The sequence below is a fragment of the Chenopodium quinoa genome, unplaced genomic scaffold (assembly GCF_001683475.1).
Source record: "Chenopodium quinoa cultivar QQ74 unplaced genomic scaffold, ASM168347v1, whole genome shotgun sequence".
Lineage (NCBI taxonomy): Eukaryota > Viridiplantae > Streptophyta > Magnoliopsida > Caryophyllales > Amaranthaceae > Chenopodium > Chenopodium quinoa.
The window spans coordinates 4,680,582-4,704,984 of NW_018745286.1; the positions used below are offsets into that span (position 1 = coordinate 4,680,582).

At 38.2% G+C, this 24,403-nt stretch overlaps 1 pseudogene; it reads right to left on the reverse strand.

The window, feature by feature from the left end:
• Positions 1 to 582: 582 nt before the first annotated feature.
• Positions 583 to 2,267, reverse strand: LOC110712078 (annotated as a pseudogene).
• Positions 2,268 to 24,403: the final 22,136 nt, after the last annotated feature.

Here is a 24,403-nt window from a genome sequence, read left to right on the forward strand (position 1 = left end):
TCTAGCAAAACTAGAGAACTGCAAACATTGTGGAGCAGGGAAATTAGAGCTTCTAATTTTGGACATAAACGAGATTAAAATGAGCAAAAGAATATCTAGTAATTGACAATAAGCTAGCTAGCCATCATAGTAGCTAGCTTGCTGTGAGAAAAATGCACAACTGCTTTTCCCTTTTACCTCTTAGAGATGTACTCCTTATTTACAATCTTAGAGTATATCCTATGGTTAGTATTTTACAGTAAATGTCTCAGAAAATCTACCCAAAAATGGGGAGAAATTGACTAGCAGTCTAGCAAACACTCTATGAGGCAGATCGAGTGAACTTAGGCTTGGAACTTTTCTTGTCTTCCTCAAGCATAAGATTATACTTTTCTTAGGCATGAGAAATATTAATGCACCAAATAAAAAAATTGTTCCTGTACAGATAATACTTTTGATCACTATATACAAAGTTGTAGTCAGATCAGCAATTTAGCATGTCAAAAAGATTATCAGCTATACGAAGTGAATTGTTCTAGTCTAGGATCAAGATATAATCATATTTTCAAAGCTTATTCAAGGTAAATTATGGTGACAAATACACTAAATAGATAAATATTTTGCATCAGGAAACTCACCAGGCCAAGATCCACCATAGTGGTAACTTCACCGAGTATTTTTAGATTCATACCCAGTAATAATTTTCCATTCATTACCCTCTAGAGCTGGATAAGTCATCCTCAAGGGCATCTCTCCAATTAACTCATCCCAACACTCCTCAATCAAGTCCATTATTGTTGATGCTTGTTGTGGTGTTATAAGACTGCTTAAGATGGCAATGCAGTTCCCAAGTAAGAACCATCTGAAGTCCATACAAGTTGGGTTGACATTGCTGATGAAATAACCACCTCGTAAGGGCATGAACTCAAATAGCCAATTAGGGATTGGTTCTGGGCTTACATTATTGAACTTGTTTAAAGCAGTGTGAGAGTACTCTTTTGTTTTACAGCGGTATATGATATTCAGCTATTTTGTTGTCAGACCCTTCTTTCAACATGAATTTAGCACTTCCTAGTGCAAAAAAGAAAAGAGCCTGAATTTCAATGGGATACCCATAGATGTCCTGCCGAATTTAATGAATATGGATGAAATTAGTAAGCATCAGACATGTTGATAGAGATATAATTGAAAGTTTGAAACAGCAGTACACATCTAATTTTTCTTCAGTCTAACGACTACCACAAGGAGATCCATTTGTATTATTAAGTCAAAAGAATTTCTATATTCTTATGTCATGGAAGTAACGATTTGTTATAAAACAGTAGAAGCATAGTCTTTTTCTGTTTCAATATGCTAGTTAAAGCACCTTCCTGGTTGTAAGCAAACAAACCATCACTTGTGTAACTTTTGGTATGATGATCGAATTCAAAATGAGGTACAAGTGCAACTTTATTTAATACGAGAAGAAGGCTGAACAAGAAACTTACCATCCATCTGTCAATCATACAACATTGCATTGCACAAAATAGTGATGGGAAAGTGTCAAAACCATCAGAGAGGCACAAATTGAGGATCAAATTTATGCCCTGCTGAATTTCAGGCAGACCCATCTGTCAATCATACAACATTGCATTGCACAAAATAGTGATGGGAAAGTGTCAAAACCATCAGAGAGGCACAAATTGAGGATCAAATTTATGCCCTGCTGAATTTCAGGCATGTCTGCCAGAGAGTGGTCTCTTGTGCGTTTGACATACGATTTCAGCAAAATAATCCACCAGAACCCAGAATCCATAGATTCCACTCTTCCAATTGTAGTGTCACCATAATCAGCTACCAGACTTTCCTTTACACGCTCACATTTCTCATCCATCTGAACGACTGAACCTTGAAGCTCACAAGCATCACCCCTTCTCCAAGAGTAAAGTTATCTATCTTCTTTTCACGACCTCGAAGATGGAGAGTTTTCAACTAGAAATTTTTCACAATATCAGCCTCTGCGGGTTCTTTCTTCATTAGACAAGCTAGTGCACTAGGAAAAAAGTCCCTCATGAAAACCTGCAAACATTTCCAGTTGAAACACAAAAATCAACACATGCTAATCTTTAAAAATCAACTAAAAAATATCAAAGCAAATGCTGGACATATATGCAACGATGTTACTATGTTCTTTAAATACAATGTGGCACAATTTAGAGTACCAAAGCATTTACTGATTTTAGTGACAGTAGTTCAAAGGAGATTTGTTTATTATTAACACATAGCCATAACCCATTGATGAGTGACATTTATCACTCTTAGGGTAGTGTTTATGCCTTATTTTAGCTTGTCTTAGGTTGTTTTATAGTTGTTTTGTTCAAATAATGCGTGCATTCATGTCTCGATGTGTTTTGGATGAAATTGTGTACGTGCTTGAATGCTTGCCTCTATTGCGTGCTCATACCGTTGCCCATACCTTTATTGCTTCCCTTGGTGTTTGTGCTTAGGTTTTTGAAGTCAAGAATTGCAAGAAGAATCCAAGGAAGCACGAGAGAAGAATCGAAGAAAGCAAGGTGCGTGGGCGCACAGCCCTGTGCGTGGGCGCGTACAAAAGGCAAAAATGAAGAACGGAGGCTGAATGTTTGCGCAAGTGCATCGCGGGCGGTGCGCGGGCGCAAAACTACATTGCGCGGGCACGCAACCTAGCAGCACGAGCGTGCAGCCATCACACAAAGCCGCACAAACCCATGAATACGCGTTCCCTAGACCCTTGTCCGGCTTATAAATATTGTTCGAGGCTTTATGTATAGGACTACATCTTAGATCTTTAAACCAAGATTTTAGCTTAGATAATTAGGGCTTAGTGAAGAGCTTCTCTCTCTAGATTAGGGTTAGATTAGTGTAGCTTTAGAGAGAGAAAGTGAGAGATCTTCAGTGGTGGATTTGGAGCTTGAAGATTCAACTTGTGACAATTATTTTGGAGATCTCATTATTAAATCAATGAGCATTTCTTACATTCTCTTCTCTATTTGTTCATTGTTTTTTATTATTGCTTTAGTTGTTAGTATTGCTTGTTAATCATGTTGATGCTTGTTAATTTGTTGATTAATCTTGTTGTTGGCATGTTTAGTGAGTAGTACCCATACTATGGGGATGGTTGTGGTGTTGTTGGATCTTGAGCATGTCTTAAGGTTTGGAATTGATTTTTTTGTGATTAAAATGCTTTGTTTTCCATGTCTTATCAATTATTTTATTTGAGAGGCCTATCACTTGTTGTAGTTGGTTTGATTGAATTAGGTTATGGCGATAGCGTAATCTAGGAATGTCCATTGAATGATTGGCTTGATTTGTACCCTAATTCACATGGCTTATGATGATAGTGTAAGTTGTGCTTGAGTTGAGAAATCAATGAGCCCCTATAGGTGGTTAAATTATGCTTTAAATCATTAACATGAGTTGCTTAGTTTGCATTTCGATTAAATTCCATGCTTTGTTTATGCTTGAGTGAATGCTATGCCTAAACCATTTCCCTTAGTGCTTTATTTCTTGATTTAGCGTTTTTAGACTTTAGTTTACTTATCCCCTATCCAGGACTAGCTTAGTTGTTGATAATATTTTGTGGTAGTGTTTAATCATTCTCCGTGGTTCGACCCCTATGCTTACCTTATACTTGTATTAGGTATGTTTAGGTTTTACAAATTGTATTTGATCTAGGGATAGACAATTGACGATGTGTTTATTTCCTTTACCAAATTGGCGCCGTTGCCGGGGTACGGCTTCCATTACCGTTGTGTTATCTTATTGAGACTAGTCCATTGTTTATAATTTTCATTTTATTTGTTTGTTCATCTCTGTGTGGTTTTTTTGTAGAAAAAATGCCATGTTTTTCTTTTCCTCAATATGATGGTGAGTCTTTTAATGTCTACTTCCATATACTTGTAAGGTTTTTGAACTATAATTGTTGTAATCCTTGGGAGGCTTGTGAGATTTGTTATTATGGTATGAATGAACAAACGAGGAATGAAGTTGAAAGAAAGTTTAATGGCGAATTTCGAGCATTAACAATTGGTGATGCTTGGAACTTTTATGTATGGTTTGCTAAGGATATACGCAATAGGGTTTGTAATGTTGCTAATTTTGATTCTTAATGTGATAATAATTCCAAGCTAGGTCGAAATCAATGGTGAATGATAGAGTAACCAATACTACCCAACTACCAAAACAAGAAACAAACAAATGAAACAGTAGGGAATGGGGATCAACATGCATTCATGATAATCAAGCTAATTAAGGAATCAAGCAATGTAAAGAAAAATAGTAGGAGTGATAGGCTTATCGCGTACCTAACAAAAATAACCTAACTATTCCTTCTAACTGTGTAGTAGGGCAAGTAAGGATCGAATCCCAAGAGACTATGGTTCATTCAATTAATCAGACTCAATTAATCACTAAGCACGTGACCAATCAATAATGGATGATAATAATCAACTAATTTATTAAATAACACAATTAACTAGAGGAAATATTAATCAATAAACTAAAGCATCCAAGATCAAGCATCACCACGATTATGATTGATAAACTAATAAATCTACCCCCAATATATAAATCAATTGACAAGAAGAAAAGCAATCCCTAATAATAATACCAAAGGTCTCTTCCGAGTTATCAATGGCTTCCCAAATTAACTATCAAGCCTACTTCCGTGGAATCAAGCGAATAAGGGACATTAAACACCATGCCTAGATTCCTAATTATTCAATCATCTACTTCCGTGATGATCTTCAAACCCTTAATTGAAATAACCTAATCCCGTTAATACCCAACTTCCGTTGCAATAAGAACAAAGGGATGATAACAATACTAATTATCCCTAATCTAGTATTGGCATAAACACAATCAATTAAGCATGTCAATTGGGATTATTATTGGGGAATTTAAAGATCTACTTTATACATCAATCATAATCGGGCTTAGCAAGATCCCGGATTAAGGAAACTACTCACAAATCATAATTAAATCAAAAACAAGATCTAATAGAGAACACATAATTAAAGAACTATAAAATAAATAAAAGAGATGGAAAGTAAGAAATACCAAATACTTCAATTGATGATCTTGAATTCTTGAGGAACAATTAATAAAACTAGGATTAAAGATTGAAATTGCTTAAGAAAATAAAACTAGGGTTCTTGAGAGTTTTCTAGGGCTTAAGGAGAAAACTAATGAAAAACTAACTGTCTAAAAGTTAATTACAAAAGGGTATTTATACCCCCAAAAGATAATATTTCGGAAAAATAAGAAAATACGCGTTCTTGAGCTTTGCCCGGTCTGACCGGGCGGACCTCGCCCGATCGGGCGCGCGTAACACGTTTCCAGAATTGCATCTTCATAACTTGACTTCTTCATCGCCCGGTCTGACCGGGCGAAGCCTGCCCGATCGGGCGCGCGTTGCACCGTTCAGAATTGGGCTTCTTCCTGTGAACTCTTCATTGCCCGGTCTGCCCGGGCAAGCCATGCCCGGTCGGGCACTCCACATAAATTGCAGTTCTTGGCTATCAACTCTTCCGAATCTACTAAAAACACGTCCAATTGCCTAGAAACGCTTCATATTCCTGAAAAGCTTACTAAAACAATCGAATACACTAAAGAAGAGATTGTTAGCAAGAAATGGCTCCGTAGAGCTCAAAACCATGTAAAATCATGCAATCAAACCGGGGAAAACCATTGTATAAAACACGTATATCAAATTCCCCCAAGCTAAACCTTTGCTTGTCCCTAAGCAAAGCAATGAATAAATAAATCAATACTTCACCCCAAAAGTAACTCAAATCAATAAATACGATTAAAGGTAAACTCGACAGTTATGCATCAAAGTCAACCAATCAAATCCATCTAACTACTCATCCTGTCTGACAATGGTCAAATAGAGCAAACCACAAGAGCATATAGAATTCAAGACTAGTGTTCACACACTCAACTCTCATTTATGTGGCGAGTAAAAGATATACTCGGTCGCTCTCCATCCAACTCCTTTAAATGTGAACAATGCCCTCCCAAGCTCACGCACTCGTGTGTTTTAAGAAAACAAGCACTCAACCTAGCAGTCGACTCGAAATATATCAAATCATTCTTTGCATTGGAAAACAACTAATTTCACATTCACACAACTCTATGCACAAAGGTCAGAAGGTCTTCAAAGCTTGTAATGTAAGGCTAGGATAAAAGGTAGGAAATATTTGGGAAAATGTAAGAGTAAAGCTATGCTTAAGGGAGCCAAAATCCTAATAAATAAAACCAAGGTCAAAATGAATTAATGACCAAATCATCTCCAACACAACTCAACTCTACCAAAAATTCACCAAACATCCAATTATATTAAAAATTTCCAACACTTAAAATTTCACTCATATATACAAAATATAAAATTATAGAACTTGAGTAAACAAACAAACTTTGAACTCTCTTTTTTTTTCCTTGAGCAGCCTTCAATTAGAACACTTGAACATTGAAACAATTTTTTTTCCTTTGCTCTTTCTTTTTCTTTTTTTTATCTCACATTGGAATTTTTTTTTTCTTTGCACAATAAATTTTCAATTTTTTTTTCAATCCACAACAATAAGAACAAATAAAAAACTTCTCAAATCCACCCAAAATTGTGCAAATTACATGCACACTACAACTCCCTCACCTCACTCACTATTAGCTCCCCCAAGCCAAGCTTGGGACTAGTAACCAATGGGGCTTAAATAGGCTTGTAATGTGGCAAAATAAACAATAAAAGGGCACAAGCAACAACATGGGTAGCAAGAAGGGAACAAATGTATCTAATATCGTCTGAAGGCCACCTAGAGGAACAAATGCCTTCGTCCTCCTCAATGTGCATATTAATGAGTCATGCAAACGTTACTCAAAGTTATAAACCAATACTCAACTTCATTGACATACCAGGAACTAACACACATTCCTAACCAAATCAACTAGTCAAGCACTATATTCACAAGTAGTTGGGCAAAATTGACTCATGTTAAGACATCCAAGCAATCAAACATCAAATCATGGCTAACCTATCCACAATACTCGTCATCATATACCAAGAATTAAAACAATTTTCATGAATGGGGCACAGGGAAGCATGATTTATTATTCATTGGATCGTATTTTTTGTATGTTTTTTTTTTTTTTTTTTTTTTTTTTTTAAAAAAAAACAACTAAAATAACTACACTAAAATAAAACAAGAAAGATAAGAGAGATAAGGAGAGAGAGAGTACCACATGTACGAAGCAACTCCCCCAAGCTAAATGCGGCAATGGCCTCATTGCAGCGTAAGGAGAGCATAGGAATCTCGACGGCTCCTCAAAAAGAATCGGGTTGCCTCCCGCAAGCGCTTGTTTAGAAGGTCATTAGCTTGACCGTATTCATCCTCATTGAGTTTGTGGTGAGGAAGAGAATGTGATATCTGACTTTTCTTCAATAGGATCTCCCGCTCGATAGTGCTTCACCCTTTGTCCATTGACTTTGAAGGTGCCCCCGGTGTTGTTCCATAATTCAATGGTGCCATAAGGATATGCTTTGTAGACCGTGAAAGGGCCCGACCATCTTGACCTGAGTTTCCCTGGAAATAGTTTCAACCTTGAATTGAATAGAAGGACTTGCTCTCCTTCTTTCACAGAATTTGGAGGGGGAAGTTTCTCTATTACCTCTACTTTGGCTTTGTCCACCTCAATCCCTTTGTTTGAAACTACATGGCCTAAAACGATTCCCTGTTGTACCATAAAATGGCACTTCTCCCAGTTCAATATCAGATTGACATCCTGGCATCTATGGAGCACCTTTGTTAGATTTTCAAGACAAATATCGAAAGATGAACCATAAACAGAAAAATCATCCATAAAAACTTCCATAGAATTTTCTATGAGACCTGAGAAAATAGCCATCATACACCGTTGGAACGTGGCTGGGGCATTACACAGTCCAAATGGCATTCTGCGATATGCGAAGGTGCCATATGGACATGTGAATGTAGTCTTTTCCTGATCACAAGGGCGGATGGGGATTTGAAAAAAACCGGAATATCCATCCAAGTAACAGAAAAAGGAATGGTTAGCCAATCGTTCGAGCATTTGATCAATGAAAGGCAAGGGGAAATGATCTTTACGGGTGGCTTTATTTAATTTTCTGTAATCAATGCACATCCGCCACCCTGTAACAGTTCTTGTGGCAACAGGCTCGCCTTTGTCATTCTTGACAACTGTCATACCTCCTTTCTTTGGTACTACTTGTACAGGACTAACCCACTTACTATCTGAGATAGGGTAGATTATTCCTGCAGCAAGCAATTTGAGAACCTCTTTCTTGACTACCTCCATCATAGTTGGGTTTAGTCTTCTTTGAGGTTCTCTAGAGGAGGCATGATCGTCCTCAAGAATGATCTTATGCATACAAAAAGAGGGATTAATACCCTTGATATCATCAATGGTATACCCAATAACATTTCTATATTTTCTTAAAACAGCGAGAAGTTTCTCTAATTCAATGTTATTAAGCTCAGCATTAACAATAACAGGGTATGTATTTTTGGGACCAAGATATGCATATTTAAGATTAGATGGAAGGGGTTTCAACTCTACCTCGGGAGGCGTTGAACTCTCCCCAACACTCGATGTACTAAGGACTTCCTTGACTGGAGCGATGATTGGATTAGCTTTTGCGTCTTCTAGTAGCCTCGTGTACTCCCTTACTTCCCAATCTTCATCATGGATACTTCCTATCAACACCGTTTCAAGAGCATCTTCCTTTTTGATCAGGGGAAGTTGTTCTTGTTGTAGATCATCGAGGACATCCACTTGACAAATAGTCTCACCCATAGACGGATTTCCCATAGCATTCAGTAATGAATACGCCATTTTCTCATCCCCTACTTCAAATGTTATTTTCCCATTCTTCATGTCAATAATTGCACCTGCAGTAGCTAAGAATGGTCTACCAAGAATAATAGGGACATGGGCATCTTCTTCCATTTCCATAACAACAAAATCACATGGAATAAAGAATTTACCAACTCGCAATGGAACATCTTCAAGTATACCGAGGGGAAATTTAACTGACCTGTCTGCAAGTTGCAGAGATATCCTTGTAGGCTTTAGCTCACCCATTTGAAGCTTTTCGCAGATGGAGAGCGGCATAAGGCTTACACTTGCACCAAGATCGCATAGCGCTCTATTGATCTCTATATCTCCGAGCTTCACTGGGATTGAATAGCTGCCTGGATCACCTAGTTTCTTAGGAAGAGTGTTTTGCAGAATGGCACTACATTCTGCAGTTAGAGAAACAGTAGCATTCTCTGCAAGCTTTTTCTTGTTAGATAGCATGTCTTTCAAAAACTTTGCATAAGAAGGCATTTCAGAAATTGCATCCAAGAACGGTATATTAATGTGAAGTTTCTTAAGGATGTCTAGAAATTTACCGTACTTTTTCTCTAACTTAGCCTGGGCTAACCTCTGTGGAAAAGGGACGCTTGGAATGTATTCCCGTGGCTTTTCTTGAACATCATTCCTTGGAATTGGGCTGTCTGGATCTCGCGCCCGGTCGGGCAGTGATTGCCCGGTCTGACCGGGCGAAGAAGAGCTGCTTATGTTCTTTTGTTTGTCTGGAATTTCTTCGTGCGCCCGATCGGGCGGACTTTGCCCGGTCTGACCGGGCGAAGAAGAAATTCGCACATTCCCCTGTTTTTCGTCGACTGCTTCTCGCGCCCAATCGGGCGGACATTGCCCGGTCTGACCGGGCGAAGAAGAATTTTGCAAAATCCCCTGTTTTTCACTCATTCCCTCAATATCTATCGTTGATGGTTCCCTTACGGGAAGGTCTTCCAACTGTTTTCCACTCCTTAAAATTACAGCATTCATGTGCCCCTTTTGTGGTTGCTCTGTTTGGCCAGGAAACGTACCCGGTGTTTTTGAAGATTGGCCGACTTGATGAGCAAGTTGGCTTATTTGATTTTCCATGAGCTTATTCTGGGCTTGTAACTGTTGGATGGAATTATTTGTGGTGTTGATGAAGTTCTCCATCATTAGTTCGAGATTGGATTTTTGAGGGGGTGGTTGCATGGGTTGCATGGGTTGTTGTACTAGGGGTGGTCTTGGTTGGAAACCAGGTGGATTATAATTGTTGTTTCGAGGTGGGGGCGGAGGTGGATTTTGCTGAGCTTGGGTGTTTTTGTATGAGAAGTTTGGGTGATTCTTCCAACCTTCATTATAAGTATTAGAATGGGGATCGTATGGTCTTTTAGGGTTGGAATTGTAGAAGGCATTGGCTTCCTCAATTGATACCTCATTCGAATTTCGTGGGCAATTAGGTGCGATGTGACCTTGGGTATTACACATTTGACAAGTTTCTAGCACATTATTGGAAGATCCAGTTTGTAGTCTATCGAACTTGCTTGAAAGTGCCTGCACAGAACTAGTTAAAAGAGTTAGAGCATCAACATCTAATTTACCTCCTTTCTTGACATTATTTCGGCCGCCTGGGTGATAGTTGTCATTGGCTGACATCTTCTCAACCAGCTCCTTTGCTTCGGTTGGATTTTTAGTTAGAAGGGAGCCTCCAGATGCGGCGTCGATATAGATCCGGAACTCATGGGTTAGACCATTATAGAATGTTTGGATTAACATCCATTCAGGTATGCCATGATGGGGGCACTGTCTCTGTAACCTCTTGAATCTCCTCCATGCGTCATATAAGGATTCTTCATCTGATTGCCTGAAAGTGGATAGCTCGTTCCTTAATCTTGCAGTCTTTTCTTGTCCCAAGAACTTGACCAGAAAAGCTTTTACTAGTTTATCCCATGTATCAAAGGAACCAGAACCCTCATCTCTTAACCATTCCTTCGCCCTATCCCGTAATGAGAATGGAAAAAGGCGAAGTCTAAGAGCATCATCTGTAACACCATTCAGCTTCATAGTGTCACACTTTTCCAAGAAACCATCTATATGATTCACTGGGCAATCAAGAGGTGTGCCAGCAAATGAATCATTGGATATGAATTGAATAAATTGCGGTTTCAATTCAAAATTCTGAGCGGTGATAGGTGGTCTAATAATGCTAGAAAGGAGTCCGGTTGTTGTGTCAGGGATACCGTACTCCAAAAGAGACTTTGTTGCTTGGTCTTCCATATTTCTGTTACCTGCTCTTCTTCTACCTCTTCGTCTTCTTGCAGTCGCTTCAATTTCTGAATCGAGAGGCACTAAGTCGTCTGACCCTGAGTGACGTGTTTGCATACAACAAAGAACTAGGCAAAGAACATCAAAAACACAGGAGACAATAGCCGAAGCAACAAACAACGCTTAGTATAAACGAATCACGAAAAATCAATATGAAACCGTTAGTCCCCGGCAACGGCGCCAAAATTTGATAGGCTTATCGCGTACCTAACAAAAATAACCTAACTATTCCTTCTAACTGTGTAGTAGGGCAAGTAAGGATCGAATCCCAAGAGACTATGGTTCATTCAATTAATCAGACTCAATTAATCACTAAGCACGTGACCAATCAATAATGGATGATAATAATCAACTAATTTATTAAATAACACAATTAACTAGAGGAAATATTAATCAATAAACTAAAGCATCCAAGATCAAGCATCACCACGATTATGATTGATAAACTAATAAATCTACCCCCAATATATAAATCAATTGACAAGAAGAAAAGCAATCCCTAATAATAATACCAAAGGTCTCTTCCGAGTTATCAATGGCTTCCCAAATTAACTATCAAGCCTACTTCCGTGGAATCAAGCGAATAAGGGACATTAAACACCATGCCTAGATTCCTAATTATTCAATCATCTACTTCCGTGATGATCTTCAAACCCTTAATTGAAATAACCTAATCCCGTTAATACCCAACTTCCGTTGCAATAAGAACAAAGGGATGATAACAATACTAATTATCCCTAATCTAGTATTGGCATAAACACAATCAATTAAGCATGTCAATTGGGATTATTATTGGGGAATTTAAAGATCTACTTTATACATCAATCATAATCGGGCTTAGCAAGATCCCGGATTAAGGAAACTACTCACAAATCATAATTAAATCAAAAACAAGATCTAATAGAGAACACATAATTAAAGAACTATAAAATAAATAAAAGAGATGGAAAGTAAGAAATACCAAATACTTCAATTGATGATCTTGAATTCTTGAGGAACAATTAATAAAACTAGGATTAAAGATTGAAATTGCTTAAGAAAATAAAACTAGGGTTCTTGAGAGTTTTCTAGGGCTTAAGGAGAAAACTAATGAAAAACTAACTGTCTAAAAGTTAATTACAAAAGGGTATTTATACCCCCAAAAGATAATATTTCGGAAAAATAAGAAAATACGCGTTCTTGAGCTTTGCCCGGTCTGACCGGGCGGACCTCGCCCGATCGGGCGCGCGTAACACGTTTCCAGAATTGCATCTTCATAACTTGACTTCTTCATCGCCCGGTCTGACCGGGCGAAGCCTGCCCGATCGGGCGCGCGTTGCACCGTTCAGAATTGGGCTTCTTCCTGTGAACTCTTCATTGCCCGGTCTGCCCGGGCAAGCCATGCCCGGTCGGGCACTCCACATAAATTGCAGTTCTTGGCTATCAACTCTTCCGAATCTACTAAAAACACGTCCAATTGCCTAGAAACGCTTCATATTCCTGAAAAGCTTACTAAAACAATCGAATACACTAAAGAAGAGATTGTTAGCAAGAAATGGCTCCGTAGAGCTCAAAACCATGTAAAATCATGCAATCAAACCGGGGAAAACCATTGTATAAAACACGTATATCAAGGAGCAATTAGGAGCATTCAATTAATCATACCCTCATACTCTCTAACCTAGATTTCTCTAGTGTTAAACAATAAGAAGAAATATAATCAAATTCTCAACCAATTATGATCAAATCGATATCGAGTGGTCATGTCAATCAATTCAATCGTGCAATCAAGTTAAGCATCATGGTTAGCTACTCCAATCAAACTAAACAACATGAAAACCTCTATTAATCAATTTAATTACAACACAAGAACTACTCAAATTCCTGAATCAATCTAAATCAATCAATCATATAAGTTTCACCTAATCCCTAACAAAGAAACTACTCAAGAATCATCATCTAATCAACAAGAAAGTGAATGAAATCAAGAATCAACAAATATTGAAGAACAACTACACTAATCAAGATTCAATCATCAAAACCAAAGCAAAAAAACATGAAATTAAACAAAGCAATAAAGAGGGGAGGGAGTTAGAAATGCTCATTGATAATTGAGAAGATCTTTAATACAATTGTCATCCTTGCATCATCAATCTCTCAAATCACCATTGAAATCTCTTACTTTCTCTCTCTAAATCTACTCCTAAAACTAACCCTAAAACTAGAGAGAGAAACTCTAAAACTAAGCTAGCCAAATGAAATCTGGAAAAGCTTCTTTTAAAATGGGAGGCTTAACCCCCTTTTATAACTTCCCAAAAATAAGAGAAAAATAGAATACCGATAAGTTGAAACCCGCAAAGCCACGCCCTCGGTCCGGCCGCGGTGCAGGGGCGGCTACATTCTGCCTCTTTTCTTAAATTTTTGTTGCGCGCCAGCGGAGGAAAACGCCGCAACACGGGAGATACCACCGCGATACAGCAGAGACAACCGCTACAAGGTAGAGTCCATCGCGCCATGGCAGAGGCCGCCGCGTCGCGGCAGAAATCGCCACGCCACGACAAAGTCACTTGAACAACAGTGCATTCCTCCAGCCTTCCTACTCACGACGGTGCACAACTGTTACACTTGGGAGAAACAGGGAATACTAAGGCAGGCTTGGGCGAGCATCAAATGCGTGTCTAATCTTACTTAGCTTACGTTTAGCTTCCCGAACTTGGTTCCATTGACTTCCTTGGTTATGTTTGAGCTTCCTCCTCGATATATGAATCGCGGGAAACCCGACACACCTACGAAACAAGTCAAAGAAATGGAGAAGCAAGAGAATAGAAAAGAAATGCGTAAAATAATAAGAAAACCATTAAAATCATGCATTTCCCTAAATTCACACATAAGCACGCAAAACAAGTATTATTTCATGAAAAAACGACTAAAAAGGCTAAAAACAAGCATAAAGTAAAGAAGAAATCTACCCTATGAGTGCCATAAATGGCACTCATCATCGGGCGTTATACACTTCTGATATGGATAAACAAATTATTATTTTTGAACAAGTCCCCATTCTTCATTGCAAACCACGACACCTTTTTCTTCATTTTCCAACTCTCTCTTAGGTCGTTCGGAGAATTCCATCCTTGTGGTAGGAGGTAATCCCGTGTATCCACGTGGAGCTTCTATCAATGGTTTGAACACACTCGACCTCAATATTCCATTTATCCTTCACTTCCCAGAATACCGATCTCGCAGTATCGCATAAGGCCAAGGAGGCGAGCCTTGATAGTGCGTCCACTTGATTGTTTTCAGATATGGGAACTTGCTTTAAGGTTAACTTCACTAGGCCATTGGCTTTTTCTGTAACCAACTTAAGGTATTTCATAATTTTCAGCTCCTTGGCTTCATAGTCACCATTAACCTGGCTGACTATCAGCTGGGAGTCCGAGCACACATCAACCTTCCTTGCCCCTGCTGCCTTACACATTTTAAGGCTAGCCAGGAGGGCTTCATATTCGGCCTAATTGTTTCAGGCTTGAAACTGAAATCTTAATGCGTATTCAAACTTATTCCTTTCAGGAGATGGACAGATAATTCCGGCTCCACACCCGGTCATCATTGCGCTTCCGTCAGCATATACCTTCCAGAATTGATCCCTTGCCGGTTTCTCATCCGCTCGCGTCACTTCTGCCAAGGAATATGCGAAGGCTTGACCCTTGATCGCTTTTCTAGGTTCGTATGATATGTCAAACCCTCCCATTTTTAAGGGCCATTTAAGCATTCAGTTACTAGTCTCAAGAGTAGTAAATAGCTTCTTCAATTGGTTGTCCATATAGATCACAATTGAATGAGAAAGAAAATACGACCTTATCTTTTTGACGCAATGCGTGTGTGGCTTGCTTGCTGCGCGCATGCAATGGTAGGCTGGCTAGCCAGCCCAGCCTTGGTGCTAGGCGCCAGCTGGACAGCCTTGCCATCCAAGGTAGGCTGCCTGCCAGCCATGCATAAGGTCATCATCCGGTCAATGGGGACCGGTCTTGGTGGCCTTGCTTGGGGAGCAAGTGGTGCTTTGGTCCCCCCCTCTAGTAGTCCTCACCTACCAGAAAAATATGCACGGAAAACCTCTAGTGGTCAGTAGGTTTGAACTTTGGTATGTTAGTGGTGGAGTACTTTTCAGGGAGCTTGTCCTTCACAACCAATGTAGTGGAAGGTTGTTCCACATAGGTGAAATCCTCATAAATTTTTCTCACTTGCTCTTTGATCTTGTCAACTGTGGCAATAGTGGCATTGGTTTGCTCCATGGTGGTGACCTTGGTAGTAAGGGTTTGCATCATTGCAGAGAGTGCCGCGATGGACTTGTTGATTTGCTCGATATCTTCGTTGCTAATCGTTGGAGTGAAATGAAAGTAAACTGGAGATGGTGGAGATGAGCTTTATGGAGACGATGGTGGTTTCCTTGCACGCCTCTTATGTTTAAGAGGGTGTTGTGGTAGTGACTCGAACCGTACCAATATATCCCTGCTTCTTGACCAAGTGCTGCGATAAAGTAAAACAAAAAGCACCTTTAATGACTTGACTCAACCTCTACCCATCCGGTAAGGAAGAAAAAAAGGAAATAAAAAGATTTTCGAGAACAAATTTTTATTTTTTTTTTAGAAAAAAGCATGTATGGGAGGATACCATCCGACTTACTCCCAAAAAACACGGAAAAAATGACAAAAGATCATCCTAATGTACGGTCACAAACACTATATGGTGCATGACTTGGATAAAATAGCAAGTGTGTTGACTTGACTTGACTCGTGAGTAATTGAGTGAGGTTATGGGACGTGTGTTATAACCGTACATCTATACGCGACGCTAGACGAGATGCACAAACCAGAAAAATATGCACGGAAGACCAAAATTAAGATTGACAGCAACATTCCTTGGGTACCGCACCACGGTACAACTGCCGTGGCACGGAAACTGTACTGTGGTGCGGTATAGACTGCCGTGACACGGCACTGCTTGCCGTGGCACGATATTTCTACCGTGACACAGTAAACAGTTCCAGATTTTATTTTGTGTATTTTTAAGTTTTTTTATTCAATTTTAGTGTCCGTACTAAATACTGTGTGGAATAAAAACCCTCGGTCATACATTAGTCAAAACAATAATATGAACAAACACAATTAAGGTTAGTAACACGACAATAAAGCCAAGTAAAACATAGTCACGATGATGCAATGAAGTTCACAACCTAAGGTCAAGTTCTATGTTCCACTACGGTCAAGCTTATTTGGTGTCAAAAGGGTACCATGGTTAAGAGTTTGGACGCGTTAGCAAGGCAGCCTTCCTTTGAGGGTGTATGCCAACGAGCGGCTCCGCAAGTTCGTGATGAAATCGAACATGACTCCATAGTTTAGGTGGATTTAATAACTTGGATGAACCCTTACTGTCATGAACGTTTTCGAGTCGATAGAGCTTAAATCCCCCAGGGCTAAAACGTATGTAGAACACATAGGGTTTTTCTAAAAAAACAAAGGATGCTAAAAACAAGAAAAAAAGCAGAACCACTTGAAAGATTTAAAGGGTGTCGTGCCACGGCAGGGATTGCCGTGCCACAGTACAGAACACCGTGTCACGGTATTTTGTGCCGTGCCACGGAAATTCTGCCGTTGCGCGGTACTCAAGAAATTTTAACAGTGCCTCTGTTTATTCAATCGCAATCAGGTTATTCGATTTTTCCTATGAGGCAAACCTAAATACGACGTTAAAATGTCAATGTATATGCAAAAATGCCAAATTAATCATAGGTTTATGATTCAAGAATCTTCAAGTCTCTTCCACTCATCTCAATTCAATACCGATCCCTCAAATCGATAAATAACCAAGAATCTTCCCTGGTGGAGTCGCCAAATTGTAGGCGTCATTCGAAGCGCGCCTACCTAAGCATGTTGTGAATATGCTTGGCACTCATAGGAAGTGGGAATTGACATATACGATTAAGGACACGATTAGGGACAAAGAAAAGTAGGGAGCCGCCAACAAATTTTTAAGAAACTTGTAAACCGTTCACGGATCATTATAAGGCAACCAGGATTGAGGGACAACAGAGGCAACAACGATTGACCCGTAAAAGTTATACCCCATTCATAATCCATGAGAATACTAACTCCATATGGTTCGGAACCACGAAATGAGGATAGGGGATAATGGTACGAAATGAGTCATGGAGTCACATTCGCCCGTATTAGTCTCTACTCGATTCTTATTGCGAAAAGTATTTTCTGCGATCTGAAAGGCTTACAAACAAAGATTCAATTTGCTTCAAACTATAATTAAGCTAAATTTGTTGAATTTTAATGCAACATATAATTCTAAATATCTTGATCAATTGATTAAACAACAAGATTAAAAAGGATCCTAAACCGGTCGTCCAAATTATCTTATTAGGCGTTATATTCAATTACATATTCCCATTAACATGCAATATGGTGATCAATAAATATGATAGAATAAACATCAACATTTGAAGCAATTTAACCATAATAACAACGATTAGTATATGAAAAACATAACAAAAATCGTTAGAAATATAACAGGAACAAAAGGAACATGATTCCTTACATTGATTGCTTTTGCTTAAAACTATAAAAAAAAATAAACACGTTAGTAACTTCAAGGAAATTCAATAATTAAATAGAAATTAAATCAAATAAAAGTAAAGTTGATTTGGGGCCAAACCCTCAAACAGTACTACCTTTCACGCCTTGGTTTAAATTCAGAATTTCAGGTAAAGTACGGACTCCGGGGAGTGCTTAAGGGATGAATTGTGAAAGAATAAGGAAGGCAAGTATTTAGACTAAAGCATGAGAGGGAGAGAATTATTTGGTGCCCCTAAACCGTGAAATCAACTTCATATTTATAGAGGAAATGGCAGGGGTGAGGTACGGAACTCTAGAAATAAGGCGCCGCGAAGGAATAAATTGTCGTGTCACGGCAAAATTGCTGTGGCGCGGCACAATTGCCTTGGCACGGCAATGCTGACAAGACACGGTAGTTAAATTTATTACTTTAAAATTCAAAACGCGTTAAAAGATAAAGATGGGTCAAAGAAATTGCCGTGGCACGGCAATGTCTGCCGTGGCGTGGCAGATTATTTTTCTGGATTTATGTCTAATTCATTTTTATCTTTTTTTCACATTAAGTGCGGGATAATTAGGTGTCGTTTAGGTTTTAGGGTTTTAATATTTATTAATCGGACTCAATTAATATATAGAAAGGAATGAATTAAAAGGGCTTGGGCTAGAATTAGGATTCGACTATGCTTTGACTTAATACTTGGACTGAAAATACGGGCTGATTTTTATGCTGTTTTTTTTTTAAAAAGGATTTTAAGCACTCCCGTGATTAAATACTCGACCCGACCAATAATGGCGGCGGAAGGTTGTTCATCATTGGGTTTGGTTTTGGAGAGACATTTTTAGGTGTCTACACTTATCCATTTATGACTCGTTAAGGCACCTTAGGTTGTCAAAATGTAAACCCTAATCTTATTCAAATCTTTATAAATAGTGTTTCCTTCCATACTATTAAATTAAAGCAAACCATCTTCTTCATCCTCCTTCCCCTCCTCCTTTTCCAATTCTTTCTTCTTCCTTACTTTTAATTTGCTCCAATTTTTTTTCCTATTTGTATTTGAAATAGATAGTTTTAATGGAAAATCTTCGATGAAACTTTATCTTGGCAACATAAATGTGCCTAATTTTTCGCGGAATAAATACCGTTTTCAATTAGGTATGAATTCTCATAAACATCTTTCAACGGTTCAATTTGTGTATTTTATTATATACAATAATCATTTATACATAAAGTTAAGGAATGTCAATTTGATGATATGATATATATTTATGTTAATAATTGAATTAATTATCAAATTATGCTTGCACTTTAAATTGTTTCTATTAACTTTCTTTTTATCAACTTTTTCCCTATTCAAGTTAATTTACATATGAACTCTTTGGATAGAAATATGTGTAATGTATTATAATCTAGTACTAGTCTATTTTTCGATATTAATTTCACAGTTTTTGCAATTCTAGATCTTAAATGTGCTCAAAATGAGTAAATTTTACATTTTAAAATGAAGCAAATATAGTAATATTGATAGCAATACATCTTATTTCTTTTAAACAAGGGTTGTAATTAACAATAACATTGACCTAATTAATAGTATTAACTATCGTAAAAAGCAGTGGTGCATATATGATTTTAATGTATGCACAATGATATCTACTCCCTTTGTTTTTAAAGGAGAGTGATTTTATCGTTCAATTTATTTAATTTTTCGTATAAATTTTTAATTTATTATATAATGTCAACCACTGAAACCAACGAAAGATATATAACTCCAAAATATAAATATAGATTTTATTTTCCTCAAAAAATGTAGTAGTAAAATAATTGCGCCGTGGCTTGAACATGGGATCTTTAATCAATCAAAAACAAATTCTTCTATGCAAATTTTTGCCAGCTAGCTATTAACACAGAAAAGGTAAGTGATTACAAGTGGTAGGGGTATGCAACCGCATACCCTTAGTGCACTCTAAACCCGCCTCTGGTAAAAAGTTGATATGGCACGGTAACTTATTTATTCATATCGTTTATAATTAACAGAGGATATTAATAACATCAATTTATTCTAAGGTCACAGCAAATATTGTAAATTCAATGGGAAAAAAATATACCAAGATACACAATAAAAGATCATATTAAAAAAACCATGTCATCACTATTCTATCTAATTTATAACATTACAATACACACCATACTATTAATGTTTCTTTTCACATCAATCTTTGTTATATTTAAATTTCACGAAAATTTCTATTCCTCTCTTTTGTGCAAGTTATCAACCTTTTTTAAGGGTAAAACTAAATTTTTTTTAATTACCTTTTTTTTATTTTTATGAAAATGCAAGTAATTTTTATTTTATCTTGTCTCAAGATTCGACATCACAATTGTTATAAATTAATTTAAGCATCAATTTGTATGAATACATGTTGAAAGTAAAGTGAAAAACTTTATGAAATAATATAATTATGTAAAACTAGACAAAAGCATATTAAAAATAGAGGATTTATTTTAACCATTCAAGGTCGTTGCGATGTGATGGATGGTGTTGCTTCTTCCTCGGGAGAAAAGGATTTTACAAAGGTAAGTGTAATGTTCTTAAAAAAGAAACATAATGTAACACCCCAAAAACTCCCTCTGCGGAAATACTAGTATAATACATATAATTATACCGTAGAGATAGACTTAGGCGTATTACCGCCTGTAGACACCTAATTGTGTCTCCCCAAAAACCAAACCCGGTGATGAGTACCTTTCATGCTTTGATTAACGAATTTGGTAAAGAGTTGAATAGTCTTATGTAGTTTCCTTAAGCTAAGCCTTGACCATATTCCTAACCTCACCTAAAATGTTTTAATCCGAAATCACGCGCTCACCCAGTCCACCCACCTTATTGGACGGGTGAAAACCCGGTTTAAACAAGTGATAGCGGGTGACAGATTAACGAATGCGGGTGATGGATCGGATTTGGGTGGACAATTTTCACCCATCACTCGACTCGTTAACCCGACCCATCACACGAATATTTCAAAAAACAATTTTTTTTTATTTCTTAAATTCATTTATATTGGGCTAGGCCCAACCGAATAATTCAATATTGTAATTCCTAAGCTAATATCCTAATTCCTAAACTCTAACATTTCAAAAAACCACGGCCCTCTCTCTGCCTCTCTTTACTCTCTCGGACGGAGTCACGGTGGTGCCACTGCAGCAAGACAAACTGCGGTAGCCTCCATTCTTAAGGTATTCCATGAGATGATGACGCTTGAGACGCACTAAATGTTATGTAATTTTTTAATTTAAATGCTCATATTGTACATTCAATTATTACCTGAACCATCCGTTTCACCCGTGATGGATGGATGGATGGATGGATGGATGGATGGATGGATGGATTCGGGTGGATGTTTTAGCGGGTGGTGGATGGATCGGGTGGGGTGGATGGATGCAGGTGATGATCCACTTGTTCCGAACCCGCTCCATTTCAATCTCTACCCAAACCTGATTACCTATACCCAAACAAACAGGAAACCCAAAATGACCCAACCTGTACCCGACCCGAACGATCCGATTACAAGGTTTATTATATCCACGACTAGTTTGCGTATGCTAGGAAATTTTAAAATTTTGGTTAATCAAATTAAAAAACACAAGATTGATACACTTTAAAAGGAATGGTGACCTTCGAACAAGTGTATTACTCCAATAGAGGGTTCGGAATTAATTAGGAAAGCTAATTATTCAGTGAAGTCAAGTGATCGAAATGTCTAGCTGGAGGCCGCTTCCAATCAGTGTGCTTAATATAATTAATCTCACAGATTGCTCTTGACTGAACCCTACTGGTCACACCCAATCGCATAACTAAACTAAGGTGACGAATTAATTTGAAAGGTTAAATACGTGAATAAAGATATTACGAGCTCAGACATCGGATTTCGAGCCATGTGGGGATGTGCGTGCTGGTCGAGCTAGCATGCGTGCCCGCAACGCTAGCACGCTGGCTAGGCCTTGCTAGCTGCTGCCAGCGCTAGCCGCAAAGCCAGCTCGCAAGCTAGCAGCGCCAAGCAGCGAGCATGTGGGCCTGTTGTGCTTGCCAGCCTAGCCGAGAGCATAAGGGTAGCCCACAAGGCACCCTTGTTGCCTAAGGCATAGGGCGACCACGTGGTGCACTTATATTGGGGGAGGCGTTTTCTTGGGGAGCAAGGGGGATTGTGGTCCTCCCTTGCGGTCCTCACCTAACCCCTCCCATGTGCGTGCCAAGTTTTGTTTGATTATTTGTCTTGGTATTTAATTTATTTTAGAATTAAATTAAATGTTATTTTTCTCACTTTATCACAAGCCCCATATTGAAATATTTATGAGGGATAGGAGATGCCATGCCTATGAATACCAACCTTGGGAGTTGGGAAAATCACTTGAGTTGAACTCGAAAAAGGCATCTCCGATATAAACCTTGAGAAAACCTTTGGAGTTCATAATACTCTTATCTTGGTTTGCGGTTTCGTTTAGCTACGAAACCCAACCTTGTTCGAGCGCGACGATGTGTGATGTGGGAGGAACGCTCGAGTGCAGTTCTAAAGATTTTGGCATCAAAGGTCATGTTCGAGTTAGAGGCGAAGCACGCTTCAAGGGTATGATAGTCTTTCCTTCCTTATGTGTTTATTGATGTATTATATGCATATTAGTCGTAATAATTTATGCATGTGGTCCGGGGCGGGGTTTGGTTCCGCACGGTGTTTGGAACACTGTAAAACCCAACAGCGGTATCACAAGCCTCTTGTAATTTATTTTGGAAAAATAGAAATTAATAATCCCACCTTTGGCTCATCTTCTCAAAACAATCCCACCTTATACCTCCATATTCTCAAAATGAGCCTTTTACCGCTTTGTGAAATTAGTAACCTATTTAGAAGGTGACATGACACGTGTCACCTTCTAATTGATCCTATTTTTACATAATTCAAAAAACAAAACAATTAAAAAAATAATAATAAAAAAAAGATCTCCTAGCCCCAGCCCGTACGACCACCCCCTTCCTCGCCGGACTGAAACCGCCCGCTATCGCTAAAACGGCCAGGTTTTTTTTAATTCTTTTTAATTCTTAAATCTCTGATCTATTCAAACCTCCCACCTCTCCCACTTCTTCAATGGAAGACTTCCATGACCACCACCACCAAACCTCCATAACTACCATTAGACCCACCAGACATCACCTCGGACTCCCAACCTTACCCCACGAAAAACCTTAATTCTCTCTCTTCGTCAGCCATTTAATTCCAATTTCAATTTCGATTCCTCCATTTCTCGTTTCAATTCACCTTATTTTTATACTTTTAACCTAAATTTTCGATCATCTCCATTTTCTTCAACCTCTGTCTTCTTTCAATCTGTCTCCATTGATAAACAAATGGAGCTTCAGAAATAGCTTTAATGGCGTTTGAACCTTTTCCACTCAATTTTCTGAGTCGTCTCTCAAAGATTGCGATTTTGAGCATTGGCTTGTTGTTGAGGAAGCTCCTGATCCTCAGCTCACTCGGGATGATATTATTGATGGTTATATCAAAACCCTAGTTCAAATTATTGGAAGGTTTCTCTTCAATCTCTTTTACTTTAATTTAATTTCTGTGTATTGCATCGAATTTAGGTTAAATTTCTGGAAATTTGATTGATTATTCATTGGTGTAGTGAAGAAGAAGCTAGAATAAAGATTTTTTGGGTGGAGGTCAGGTGGTGGTATGGATGGAGGTCAGGTCGATGGTGAGAGGGGGTGGGGGTCAGGTGGTGGTGTGGAGGTGGTTAAGGTGGTTGACATGGATGGAGCCATGGAGGGGGTGAGGTGAGAGATGAGGGATTAAAGGAAAAAAATAAATAAAGAAAAAATCTAACCTGTTTTACAAGTTGAAGGTAAAATGGCTCATTTTGAGAATATAGGGGTATAAGGTAGGATTATTTCCAGAATACGTAAAGGTGGGGTTGTTTTGAGAAGATGAGCCAAAGGTGGGATTATTAATTTCAATTTTTCCTTTAATTTTAACGACTAAATTAAATAAGGGGATATAAAATGGAGTTAAAATCAGGATTAGCAACCTAATTAGATTGGGGTTTCGGTTTATATTGGATAAAAATCGGATTAATGTTGGAATGCAAGTACGAACCTAGATTTCGACGAAAAAGTAGTGAGTTTTGGGTGGAAAATGCATCCTAAATCAGACTTTGCTCACAAAGTGTTTAAAAATGGCTTCCAGAGGCCAAAATCCACCCAGAAACATGGTTTTCGAGGGTTTTTTCATTTAGAACAAGAGAATTTTAAATATTTGGACCTTAATTAATTATGGAATATAATGAATGATTATGTGAGTAATTATGGATTTAATCTACAGTAATTATACTCCTCTTAATGCATGAATGTGGTAATTTATGGTTAATTAATTTGGAGTGCTCAATTTTTCACATAAACTTGAAATTGCTTAAATTTGCATGCAATTGGATTGTCGTAAGTGACTTGGTTTATGTTGGATTGTGATTAATGACCTAGTTAAAGATTGAATCTTTATTGGATGATTGATTTGTATCTTGACTAACTAAAACCCAGAATCTTTATTGAATGATTGATTTGGATCTTGACTAACTAAAACCCTAA